The sequence below is a fragment of the Triticum dicoccoides genome, chromosome 1B (genome assembly GCF_002162155.2).
Source record: "Triticum dicoccoides isolate Atlit2015 ecotype Zavitan chromosome 1B, WEW_v2.0, whole genome shotgun sequence".
NCBI lineage: Eukaryota > Viridiplantae > Streptophyta > Magnoliopsida > Poales > Poaceae > Triticum > Triticum dicoccoides.
Genome location: NC_041381.1, coordinates 421,793,496 through 421,807,050, shown reverse-complemented (window position 1 = coordinate 421,807,050; position 13,555 = coordinate 421,793,496). Strand labels below are relative to the sequence as shown.

General features: G+C 45.3%; 1 long non-coding RNA gene across 2 annotated transcripts; it reads right to left on the bottom strand.

Moving 5' to 3' along the window:
• Nucleotides 1–2,471: 2,471 nt before the first annotated feature.
• Nucleotides 2,472–4,750, bottom strand: LOC119338799. Of its 2 annotated transcripts, XR_005164102.1 has the most exons (3): nt 4,208–4,750; nt 3,612–3,654; nt 2,472–3,019 (listed from the first exon to the last, which is right to left on the bottom strand). It is a non-coding gene; the product is annotated as an uncharacterized LOC119338799 (long non-coding RNA). The 2 variants fall into 2 exon arrangements; XR_005164100.1 differs by having other exon boundaries at nt 3,612–4,750.
• Nucleotides 4,751–13,555: the final 8,805 nt, after the last annotated feature.

The following is a 13,555-nucleotide window of genomic DNA, read 5'->3' as shown; positions in this document are numbered from 1 at the left end:
AAATTGCTGGGGTTCATTGTTTCCCATAGAGGAATTGAGGCAAACCCAACCAAGATCCAAGTTCTGTGATGATTGGCCACGCCAATAGACCTAAAGCAGGTCCATAAACTAGCTGGGTGCATTGCGGATTTAAGCCGATTTATCTCCAAATTAGGAGAAAAGGCATTGCCATTATACAAGCTACTGCGCCGTACTGACAACTTCAAATGGACGGACGCAGCCACAGCTGGATTGGAGGAAATCAAGGCCCTTCTCACAAGCAACCCAATCTTGGCCGCACCTGGCGTTGGAGAGCTTATGTTACTATACATCTCGACAACTAACCAAGTAGTTAGTGCCATCCTCGTCGTTGAGCGAGGGGAGGAGGGACATAAATTCCCCACCCAAAAACCAGTTTACTATGTATCGGAGGTCTTACACCTTGCAAATGCCGATACCCGCACTATCAGAAGATAGCCTACACAGTCTTCATGGCGTCTCGCAAACTTCAGCACTACTTTCAGGAGTGTTCGGTCACAGTGGCATCTGAGGTGCCACTAAATGACATCATCAATAACAGGGACGCCACTGGCCGCATAGCCAAATGGGCCATTGAGCTATTACTGTTCGAAATTGTATACAAGCCATGTCAGGATATTAAATCCCAGGTATTGGCCGACTTTATAGCTGAATGGATGGAAGCCGAACTCCCTAAAGAGTACAACTCATACTCTAATTGGATCATGTACTTCGATGGCTCCAAAATACTGGCCAGACTAGGGGCTGGCGTAATCCTCACATCCCCCACTGGGGAAACAGTCTGCTACATACTACAAATTATGTATACGAACTCTAATAATACAGCCGAATACGAGGCGCTACTGCACGGTCTTTGTATGGCTATCCCCATGGGCATACAACGCTTGGAGGTGCGCAGTGATTCGAACCTCACAATTTCACAGGTCAATGGAGAGTTCAATGCAAAAGACCCAAAAATAATAGCATATCGAAATGTCATATTAAAACTGTCAGTTCGGTTCGACGGACTCGGGTTCCACCATGTCGCCCGAGAAAGTAATCAGGCAACCGACATCCTTGCTCGTATGGGCGCTAAACGCGACCCCGTGCCACCCAACACCTTCGTGGAGCGGCTCTTCAAGGCATCTTTGGTGTGGCAGGGTGAGACCGGCAAAGGCAATGCGGACCTGATCACACCCCCAACCGCCGAACACAATGCAGACAACGTCGGAGGTTTGGATATCAAGATAACACCCTATGCTCATGAGATCATGGCGGTAATCGCCCCTTGGACTGAACCTTACTTGGCCTACCTTAATAGGCAAGATCTCCCTGACGATCACAACAAGGCGCGATGCATAGTTCGGCGCTCCAAAGCCTTCAAAGTGCATGAAGGCGAATTATATAAGAGAAGTACAACCGGAGTCCTCCAAAGGTGTATCTTCGAAGAGGAGGGAAGGCAACTCTTGGCAGAATTACATGCCGGTCTCAGCGGTCATCACGCCGCAGCCTGTGCCCTTGTCAGCAAGGCATTTCAGATAGGCTTTTTCTAGACTACGGCCCGAGCTGACGCTCAAGACCTTGTCCAACATTGCGTGGGCTGTCAACTTTTTCGCCAATCAGAGCCATATGCCTCCCACCGCATTAAGAACAATCCCCATTACTTGGCCCTTTGCGGTCTGGGGGCTTGACATGGTCGGACCCCTTAAAGGGGGAAGCCACAAAAAGAAATACTTATTGGGCATGGTGGATAAATTCACTAAATGGATAGAAGCCAAACCAGTCAAAACAGCTGAGGCCGGACCAGTGATTGACTTTATATCTGGCGTAGTCCACCGTTATGGTGTCCCTCACAGTATCATCACTGATAATGACTCTAACTTCACAGCTGATGAGGTAAAAACTTGGTGTGCTAAGTTGGGCATTAAACTCGACTATGCATCTGTATACCACCCTCAAACGAACGGCCAAGTCGAACGGGCCAATGGTATGATCATGAGTGGTATGAATCCCAGACTAATGCGCTCTTTATGAGAATCAGATAACACTACACCACAACACTGATGCAATGGCATATAATCTGCCAGAAGAAACACTTTAAGAGGGCAGATAAACTGCCGGGAGGCTGGTTCTCCCGGCAGATAGAACTGCCACGAGAACGGCTGCCGGGGATTACTTCTCCCGGCAGATAAACTATTCCCGGCAGTTTCTCTGCCCTTGCCTATGTATTTGCGGGCAGTTTGTTTTCTCCCGGCAGATTAGGCATGGCATAGGAATTACAGGTTACCGACAATGGAACTGCCGGCAAAAACATGTTCACCCGGCAGTTACTATGCCATCACGTTGTATGTCACTAGCAAACTGTTCTGGGCAAGATACACATAATTTATAATATCCATGTACCGTGTTCCAGCAATCAGGAAATAACACACAACTAATAAATTCACTTCAATCAAAGTAACATATAGGCCTCATCCAAAATTTTAAACTTCGTTTGATAAACATACATACCGAATACTTATGTTTAGATACATATACATATGAATCAACCATATAAGGATGTTGTGCCACAAAAGGAAAATAACTTATGTTTCTAAATGTGCCACAACCAAAATGATCATACAGTGGCTTATGTGCCAAAACAATCACCTAAATGAGTACAGTAATACTTGCCACCATCTCCAGGTTCAACAAACAAGTCATATTACATTATAACAACAGCAACTTAATTGTAGGTCTTCCAAACCTCCAGCTCCAACTTGTAGATCTTCCAAACCTCGATCAACTTGTGTATCTTTGGGAAATGTGCAACAAGTCGGAAACTCAAGCTACATAGGCATTAATAATTTCCACGAGATAATGAACATTTCAAGACCTTATCATCTCATTATATCTTCTAACACTCTGTTCTTCTTCTTCCATCACCCACACTGCCGTTGCATCTTCTAATCTATTGTCCATGTCACTTTCTCCTGCCTTTTGTCATTCTTTTTTCCGAAGATATGCACCCTCACACAAAAGCCTGATTAAGAAAATTGCACAAGAATACCACTCATACTTATCTTAACAAAGATAAACAGAACTATGGAAAGCACACAAAAATATGAGACGATGGCTGCAGGTCAGATATAATTCAGACTTGCTGTTGACATCACTCCAAGAAATATTTGAACAAGCTAAATGGCGTAAATGCATTAACAAATTCTGTCTCTTCCTTTTACTGATAATTTTAATAAAAAACTAAATATTTGCACTCAGTTCAATTGCATGACATCCCACTCCATTTTCTCAATAATTGCATTGTTTATATAGCAACCAAAGGTGTGGCAGTGGCAGTCCCACTCAATATAAAATGTAGTGTCGCTTTCAAAGCAAGTCGTTTTACTAGCATGTTTTCAGACTTCAGTGTGTATATATATCTTATATCAAGATTATTACGATTAGTTATCAATACACAAATGTTGACACTTCAGTACATTCAGGATGAATAGAAAATAAGGTCAACCAATTTTTACACACGAGATCCTTCCCTTTTGAAAAAGCCCCCAGTTAAGAAGAGAAAGTATATGTATTAGGAAAAAAAAACGTAAAGAGCGTCTACCACACATGTATACCTTTGCTGCTGAGCCCCACCATCAGTTCATAAAAAAGGATTTCCTGAGAGAAAATTGAACAGATATAAGTACAGTAAAGTTCACTTGTGTTCCTCTCACAAATTACTTGTGTTAACCAGTGTGATGACTTAGTGTCTCCAATCATGTAGATCCTAATTAATAGTGTTGAAAATCAGATTATGTGTGAAGAGAGGTGTTACTACTAATGGAAAAATTTGTTATCAAGCTTTTGTTTCTTTATTCATTTGCAAGATTGTTGTTTCCTTCTTTTTCCCAGGAGTGCTCTTTACATGTTCCTTGTTAGGACAGCAGATTCCTTCAAAAGGGTCTAGCCTCATTCTTCTTTTCTAGTTATTCTAGTCCCTTATTGTTTTCAAGTGGCAAAATAGAATATCATATATAAAATGTAAGATGATGAATATTTGCTAAGAAACATTGTGGCCAAAGGTAGGCACAAATAGCAAAGTTTCAGCTCTCCAAGCTCATGAACAGGAAAAGGTACAAAGGCCATGGTCGCTGGCGGTCTGGTAGCAGGAAAAGAAAATCGACCCAAGAAGTTGGGCAAAAGCTCACACCAAAAAATCTAACATCCTCACCTCCACTGAGCACAGGAGTGCCACGGGAAAGATGAGGAGATTTCACCATGACAGATCTGAGCAGCGTGTTGTCCAACGTAGGGAGGAGCAGGCACCGCTCATGCCGACGCGGTGGAGGGAGCAGTGGTAGGGAGCTCACCCGTGCTCATCGGCTTGGAGGGCCATGGAGAAGTGGAGCGCGCCAGCGTGGTGGTGGCGCGATGACCCTGAGATGGCAGAGGTGCCAAGAACACTGATTCATCTCGCGCTTGTCGTCGCCGCACCCACAGTATCATGGGGAAGGCTCGATTTTCGCCGCGGGATCTGGTCCTGGAAAGGGAGACTACGTTGACTTCGGCCTCGCCACACCGGCGCAGTTGACCCGCCCCGGTGGCGGTGACGAAGGAAGGCAACATTGAGTCGACGGGCGTGTACCCCGATGGGGTTGCACAGGTTGGTGGATGAGGTCGAGGGCGGAGGGCAGATGGGGGCGGCGGCGGCGGCGGCGGCATTAGTCTGGGAGGAGGACTTGTGGACGAGGGTTCGATGTGGGGTGGATCTGGTTCGAGGCCTGTTATTCGTTTGGCGCACAAATTTTGGGCCTCTCGCGTGGTCACCCGCGGCGCGCATTTGAGCCCAATTACTTCGGTCTCGCGCCACATGCTGCCCGGCAGATAGTGGGCCAGGGTTTAGTTGTGCCGGCAGATATAATGACCCGAAAGTTGAAAATCATTGCTGGCAGTTTGTGCGCCCTCGTTGCTCAACTTCTGCCAGCAGTTTCTTTTACCTTAAGTTCTTCTACCGGCAGTAATAGTATTTCTGGCGGATAGTTTGCCCTTGTTCTCGTATTTCTCCCGGCAGTTAATTGCCCCCAATTAAGTGTTGTGGTGTAGTGTAAGCACTGGGTTGAGGAACTCGATTTCGTACTCTGGGGACTCCGGACCACTCCCAATTGAATGACCGGATACACACATTTCTTTATGGTGTACAACGCAGAAGCCGTATTGCCCTATGATATTATTCAGGACTCACCTAGAGTGAGCACGTACGAAGAGAGAGAAACCGAACTAGATCGGCAGGATGACCTAGAGGGACTTGAAGAGGAGCGCGATGTTGCCCAGGCCCGTTCTGCATTCTATCGACAACAGACCAGGCGTTACCAAATAGAGAAGTGCCGGCTAAAACATACAACATCGGAGAACTTGTTCTCCACCTCCTGGAGAAGAAAAAGGATAAGCTCAAACCCAAATGTGAGGGCCCCTTCATAATTGATTAAGTCCTTACTGGAGGAGCCTACCACCTTCGCAATACGGAGGATAATCGCCTTGAGCCGAACCCATGGAACGCCGCCTGGCTCCGAAGATTTTACGCATAATTCGGCATCCTTAGGTCCCAGTTTAAACCAGGTTCTTTCTATTTTCTCTTTCCTTCTCCCCCTTTTTACCTTTCTCTCCTTATATTGTATGCTCGGATAAACCACATTGTTGGGGATACACATCTTTAAATGTATACATCCCACCATGCATGGGGGCTCCTTTTAAACGAAGCATCTTATTGAAAAGCTTACGAGCTTCTTGTGTCCGTACTATCTGTTGCTTCTGCCATTTTATGCTTCTCTATGACTTAAGTTTTTGCCAAGCTGGGTTGCCTCGCTCCTGTGCTTATACCCTACATTCCCAATTGTTCGGCTAGGGAGTATAGGGAGCACCTCTACGATTGTTACAACCGGGTTATCCGGCTCTGTACCTTAGACGGGTGAAGCTGAAAGCTAGCGTTCTTAAGGGAATACTTGGTCGGCACGTATTCAACAAGATGTTTCCAAAAACGCATAAAAGTGGCTGTCCATACTTTAGATACAAGCCCAACCGAACAAAAGTAACCCTTAATAGAACTATATTTCTTGGAAGATATTTCTTATGTTAAACAGTAATATAACATAACTCCGCCGAACATATTTTGTTTGTTTGAGAAATATGGCCGGATTGCCTGGTTTCCAACAATACTAAATGTTTCCTAGTAAAACATAGTATATGGAAACACTCCAACTTTTTGGTTCGGAGGTAGAAGCTAAAGGTCTGCGATGGCAAAAAAATTATACAATTCGGCAGGAGATAAGTTCGGTCATAAAGTACATAGGGTACATCGAATTGAACGCTCAATCTCTTTGTACGCCATCTAATAGACTATCTAATTTACAATCCTGTTGCGAAAATTTCACCGCTGTCATTACTTGGTCGTATGAGAGGCTAACAGGAATTTCCTTGCCGTCTGGTCCCCGCGGTCCAACTCTGGCCATATGGTTCGGGTCAAGACCAATATAGCGTGTCTTCACCATGGCCCATGCCTCTTGAGCGCCTTCACGGCAAGTGGATGTCTTCCACAGCTCGAACTGACGCCGGGCACCCTTGAATAGATTAGCCAACCACTCCATACTTTCCGGAGGGATGTCGGAAGGCCATAAGGCTTTGGCCATATTCTTCATAGGCTTCCGAGCATGCTCGTGCATCTTGGCCAGCTCCTTCAGAATGTCGCTCTGTAGGACAAACATTTCTTCTTCGGGGCGGCCGGTCAGCATACCTGTATCAACCGAACTATCATATTCCGCATTATATGACCCTATCAGTAATTCAAAAAGTTCACAAGACATACCGATTATGCCGCCGTTCAACTTATGGTTTTCTTGTTGTGCCTCTAGGAGTTGACCTTGAAGCTCTTTATCTCTTCGGCCTGTTTCTTCACCTCTTCCTCCAGTTTCTTATCATTGCAATAGTACATTGGGGCACTCTTTATTTCTTCAAGCTCCCGGGTCAATGCACTATACTTCTCCTTGAGAATCTGTGGTCATCAAACGATCCTTAAATCGGTTTTTTCCACCCACTTTAAGTCTCGGGGGCTGCTGCTATCTATCCACTAAGTTCTTAAAAACTTTCACCTGCATATCCTTTGAGAACAGGCAAGCGACCCCGGTGAGTCCGTCGCGGACAGCCCGGATGTATGCGGCTATAGTGCTTAAAGTGCTAAACTCCGGCTATGCTAAAGCAGGGGTGCGAAAGGCCTCTTTCAAGTGACGAGGATTCGTCGCCACTCTCGATCTCGGAGTTAGTAACGGACATCTCATTCGTCTCTTCGTACGGCGAATGAGATTGTGCCGCATTTGCATGTGCCCCCTTCTTGGCCGGTTCCTCCGGCACCGTATTAGCTGCAGCTCGGCTAGCTGGGATCTTGCTCACGGTTCGCCGTATACCCCTCCTGTGATGATAGAAGGAGTATGGGAAATGACAATTTGGCTTCACGTCCGAATACAACATAAGAGGAATATACCTTTTTGGTGATGGGGCAGGTTCAGAGGTACTACCGACTTCCTTTCCTTTGTGCGAGCCCTCCGCGAAGGGGCCGACCTTCTCTTGGTCGCTCATCCCTGAGTATGGCTCGCTGAGCGCTGATCCTGCGAAACATGGCCCAATGTGGAGGATAAAGAGTCGGTCAAAAGTATCCCTCTTCACTGAGAATACAATTTCCGAATACTTACCCTCACAAAGGGATAGAGGTCGGGGTAGTCATGTTGGGGAACGTAGCAGAAATTCAAAAAAATTCCTACGTAACACCAAGATCTATCTATGGAGAGACCAGCAACGAGTAGAAAGGGGAGTGCATCTACATACCCTTGTAGATCGCTAAGCGGAAGCGTTCAAGTGAACGGGGTTGATGGAGTCGTACTCGTCGTGATTCAGATCACCGATGATCAAGTGCCGAACGGACGGCACCTCCGCGTTCAACACACGTACAGCCCGGTGACGTCTCCCACGCCTTGATCCAGCAAGGAGAGAGGGAGAGGTTGAGGAAGACTCCATCCAGCAGCAGCACAACGGCGTGGTGGTGGTGGAGGAGCGTGGCAATCCCGCAGGGCTTCGCCAAGCACCATGGGAGAAGAGGAGGAGGGAGAAGGACAGGGCTGCACCAACGAGAGATCAAATCGCGTGTTATGGGCAGCCCCTAGGCCTCATATATATAGGGGAAGGGGAGGGCTGCGCCCCCTTTAGGGTTTCCCACCCCAAGGGGCGGCGGCCAGCCTCCAGATGGCATCTGGTGCGGCGGCCAAGAGGAGGGGAGGAGTCCATCCTCCCCAAGGCACCTCGGAGGTGCCTTCCCCCTCAAGGACTCTTCCCTCTAGGGTTCCCTAGGCGCATGGGCCTCTTGGGGCTGGTGCCCTTGGCCCATGTAGGCCAAGGCGCACCCCCTACAGCCCATGTGGCCCCCCGGGGCAGGTGGCCCCACCCGGTGGGCCCCCGGGACCCTTCCGGTGGTCCCGGTACAATACCGATGACCCCGAAACTTGTCCCGATGGCCGAAACAGGACTTCCCATATATAAATCTTTACCTCCGGACCATTCCAGAACTCCTCGTGACGTCCGGGATCTCATCCGGGACTCCGAACAACATTCGGTAACCACATACAAGCTTCCTTTATAACCCTAGCGTCATCGAACCTTAAGTGTGTAGACCCTACGGGTTCGGGAGACATGTAGACATGACCGAGACGTTCTCCGGTCAATAACCAACAGCGGGATCTGGATACCCATGTTGGCTCCCACATGTTCCACGATGATCTCACCGGATGAACCACGATGTCAAGGACTTAATCAATCCCGTATACAATTCCCTTTGTCTAGCGGTATTTTACTTGCCCGAGATTCGATCGTCGGTATCCAATACCTTGTTCAATCTCGTTACCGGCAAGTCACTTTACTCGTTCCGTAACACATCATCCCGTGATCAACTCCTTGGTCACATTGCGCATATGATGATGTCCTACCGAGTGGGCCCAGAGATACCTCTCCGTTTACACGGAGTGACAAATCCCAGTCTCGATCCGCATAAAACAATAGATACTTTTGGAGATACCTGTAGTGCACCTTTATAGTCACCCAGTTACGTTGTGACGTTTGATACACCCAAAGCACTCCTACGGTATCCAGGAGTTACACGATCTCATGGTCAAAGGAAGAGATACTTGACATTGGCAAAGCTCTAGCAAACGAACTACACGATCTTTGTGCTAGTCTTAGGATTGGGTCTTGTCCATCACATCATTCTCCTAATGATGTGATCCCGTTTATCAACGACATCCAATGTCCATAGCCAGGAAACCATGACTATCTGTTGATCACAACGAGCTAGTCAACTAGAGGCTCACTAGGGACATATTGTGGTCTATGTATTCACACGTGTATTACGATTTCCGGATAATACAGTTATAGCATGAATAAAAGACAATTATCATGAACAAGGAAATATAATAATAATACTTTTATTATTGCCTCTAGGGCATATTTCCAACAGTCTCCCACTTGCACTAGAGTCAATAATCTAGTTCACATCGCCATGTGATTAGCACTCACAGGTCACATCGCCATGTGACTAATACCCAAGAGTTTACTAGAGTCAGTAGTCTAGTTCACATCACTATGTGATTAACACTCAATGAGTTTTATGTTTGATCATGTTGCTTGTGAGAGAGGTTTTAGTCAACGGGTCTGAACCTTTCAGATCCGTGTGTGCTTTACAAATCTCTATGTCATCTCCTAGATGCAGCTACCACGCTCTATTTGGAGCTATTCCAAACAACTGTTCTACTTGGAGCTATTCTAAATTATTGCTCCATTATATGTATCCGGTCTCTCTACTCGGAGCTATCCGGATAGGTGTCAAGCTTGCATCGTCGTAACCTTTACGACGAACTCTTTTACCACCTCCATAATCGAGAAAATTCCTTAGTCCACTAGTTACTAAGGATAACTTTGACCGCTGCCCTATGATCCATTCATGGATCACTCTTGTACCCCTTGACTGACTCATGGCAAGGCACACTTTTGGTGCGGTACACAGCATAGCATACTGTAGAGCCTACGTCTAAAGCATAGGGGACGACCTTCGTCCTTTCTCTCTATTCTGCCGTGGTCGAGCTTTAAGTCTTAACTTCGTAACTTACAACTCAGGCAAGAACTCCTTCTTTGACTGGTCCATCTTGAACACCTTCAAGATCATGTCAAGGTATGTGCTCATTTGAAAGTACCATTAAGCGTTTTGATCTATCCTTATAGATCTTGATGCTCAATGCTCAAGCAGCTTAATCCAGGCTTTCCATTGAAAAACACTTTCAAAATAACCCTATATGCTTTCCAGAAATTCTACGTCATTTCTGATCAACAATATGTCAACAACATATACTCATCAGAAATTCTATAGTGCTCCCACTCACTTCTTTGGAAATACAAGTTTCTCATAAACTTTGTACAAACCCAAAATCTTTGATCATCATCAAAGCATACATTCCAACTCCGAGATGCTCACTCCAGTCCTTAGAAAGATCGCTGGAGCTAGCATACCTTTTAGCATCCTTAGGATCGACAAAAAACTTTCTGATTGTATTACATACAACCTTTCCTCACGAAAACTGGTAAGGAAACTCGTTTTGATATCCATCTGCCAGATTTAATAAATACAGCTAATGCTAACATGAATCCGACGGACTTTAAGCATCGCTACGGATGAGAAAATCTCATCGTAGTCAACTCCTTGAACTTGTGAAAAACTTTTCGCCACAAGTCGAGCTTCATGGACGGTGACATTACCATCCACGTCCGTCTTCTTCTTAAAGATCCATTTATCTTAATGGCTTGCCGATCATCGGGCAAGTCCACCAAAGTCCATGGATCCGTTCTCGGATTTTATGGCCTCGAGCCATTTATCGGAATCCGGGCCCACCATCGCTTCTCCATAGCTCGTAGGTTCATTGTTGTCCAGCAACATGACTTCCAAGACAGGATTACGTACCACTCTGAAGTAGTACGCATCCTTGTCATCCCACGAGGTTTGGGAGTGACTTGATCCGAAGTCTCATGATCAATATCATAAGCTTCCACTTCAATTGGTGTAGGTGACACAGGAACAACTTCCTGTGCCCTGCTACACACTGGTTGAAGTGATGGTTCAATAACCATATCAAGTCTCCACCATCCTCCCACTCAACTCTTTCGAGAGAAACCTTTCCTCGAGAAAGGACCCGATTCTAGAAACAATTCATATTGCTTTCGGATCTGAATTAGGAGGTATCCCCAACTGTTTTGGGTGTCCTATGAAGATGTATTTTATCCGCTTTGGGTTCGAGCTTAATCCTGAAACTTTTTCACATAAGCGTCGCAGCCCCAAACCTTTAAGAAACGACAACTTAGGTTTCTTTCAACCATAATTCATACGGTGTCATCTCATCGGAATTACGTGGTGCCCTATTTAAAGTGAATGTGGTTGTCTCTAATGCCTAACCCATGAACGATAGTGGTAATTCGATAAGAGACATCATGGTATGCATCATATCCAATAGGGTGCAGTTATGATGTTCGGACACACCATCACATTATGGTGTTCCAGGCGGTATTAATTGCGAAACAATTTCCACAATGTCTTAATTGTGTGCCAAAACTCGTAACTCAGATATTCATCTCTATGATCATATCATAGACATTTTATCCTCTTGTCACAATGATCTTTTACTTCACTCTGAAATTACTTGAACCATTCAATAATTCAGACTTGTGTTTCATCAAGTAAATATTCTCAACATCTACTCGAATCATCTGTGAAGTAAGAACATAACGATATTCACTGCATGCCTCAGCACTTATTTGGACTGCACACATCAAAATGTGTTACTTCCAACAAGTTGCTATCTTGTTCCATCTCATTGAAAATGAGGCTTTTCAGTCATCTTGCCCATGTGGTATGATTTGCATATCTCAAGTGATTCAAAATCAAGTGAGTCCGAACGATCCATTTGCATGGAGTTTCTTCATGCATATACACCAATAGACATGGTTCGCATGTCTCAAACTTTTCAAAAACGAGTGAGTCCAAAGATCCATCAACATGGAGCTTCTTCATGCGTTTTATACCATTATGACTTACATGGCAGTGCCACAAGTAAGTGGTACTATCATTACTATCTTATATCTTTTGGCATGAAGATGTGTATCACTACGACCGAGATTCAATAAACCATTCCTTTAGGTGCAAGACCATTGAAGGTATTATTCAAAAATAGAGTAACCATTATTCTCCTTAAATGAATAACCGTATTGCGATAGACATAATCCAATCATGTCTATGCTCAACGCAAACACCATTCTCGGTGGTAGAGGGAGCGTGCGATGCTTGATCATATCAACCTTGGAAACACTTCCAACATATATCGTCAGCTCACCTTTAGCTAGTCTCCGTTTATTCCGTAGCTTTTATTTCGAGTTACTAACACTTAGCAACCGAACCGGTATCCAATACCCTGGTGCTACTAGGAGTACTAGTAAAGTACACATTAACATAATGTATATCCAATATACTTCTATCGACCTTGCCAGCCTTCTCATCTACCAAGTATCTAGGGTAATGCTGCTCCAGTGGTTGTTCCCCTTATTACAGAAGCACTTAGTCTCGGGTTTGGGTTCAACCTTGGGTTTCTTCACTAGAGCAGCAGCTGATTTGCCGTTTCATGAAGTATCCCTTCTTGCCCTTGCCCTTCTTGAAACTAGTGGTTTCATCAACCATCAACAATTGATGCTCCTTCTTGATTTCTACTTTCGCGATGTCAAACAACGCGAATACCTCAAGGATCATCATCTCTATCCTTGATATGTTATAGTTCATCACGAAGCTCTAGCAGCTTGGTGGCAATGACTTTGGGGAAACATCACTATCTCATCTGGAAGATCAACTCCCACTCGATTCAAGTGATTGTTGCACTCAGACAATCTGAGCACAAGCTCAACAATTGAGCTTCTCTCCTTAGTTTGCAGGCTAAGAAAATCGTCGGAGGTCTCATACCTCTTGACGTGGGCACGAGCCTGAAATCCCAATTTCAGCCCTCGAAACATCTCATATGTTCCGCGACGTTTCGAAAACGTCTTTGGTGCCTCAATTCTAAACCGTTTAACTGAACTATCACGTAGTTATCAAAACGTGTATGTCCGATGTTCACAACATCCACAAACGACGTTTGGGGTTCAGCACACTGAGCGGTGCATTAAGGACATGAGCTTTCTACTGTCCGCATAATCGCTACTGTCAACTTTCAACTATATTTTCTCTAGGAACATATCTAAAATAGTAGAACTAAAGCGCGAGCTACGACATAATTTGCAAAAGGTCTTTTGACTATGTTCAAGATAATTAAGTTCATCTTATGAACTCCCACTTAGATAGACATCCCTCTGGTCATCTAAGTGATCACATGATCCGAGTCAACTAGGCCATGTCCGATCATCACGTGAGACGGACTAGTCATCATCGGTGAACATCTTCATGTTGATCGTATCTACT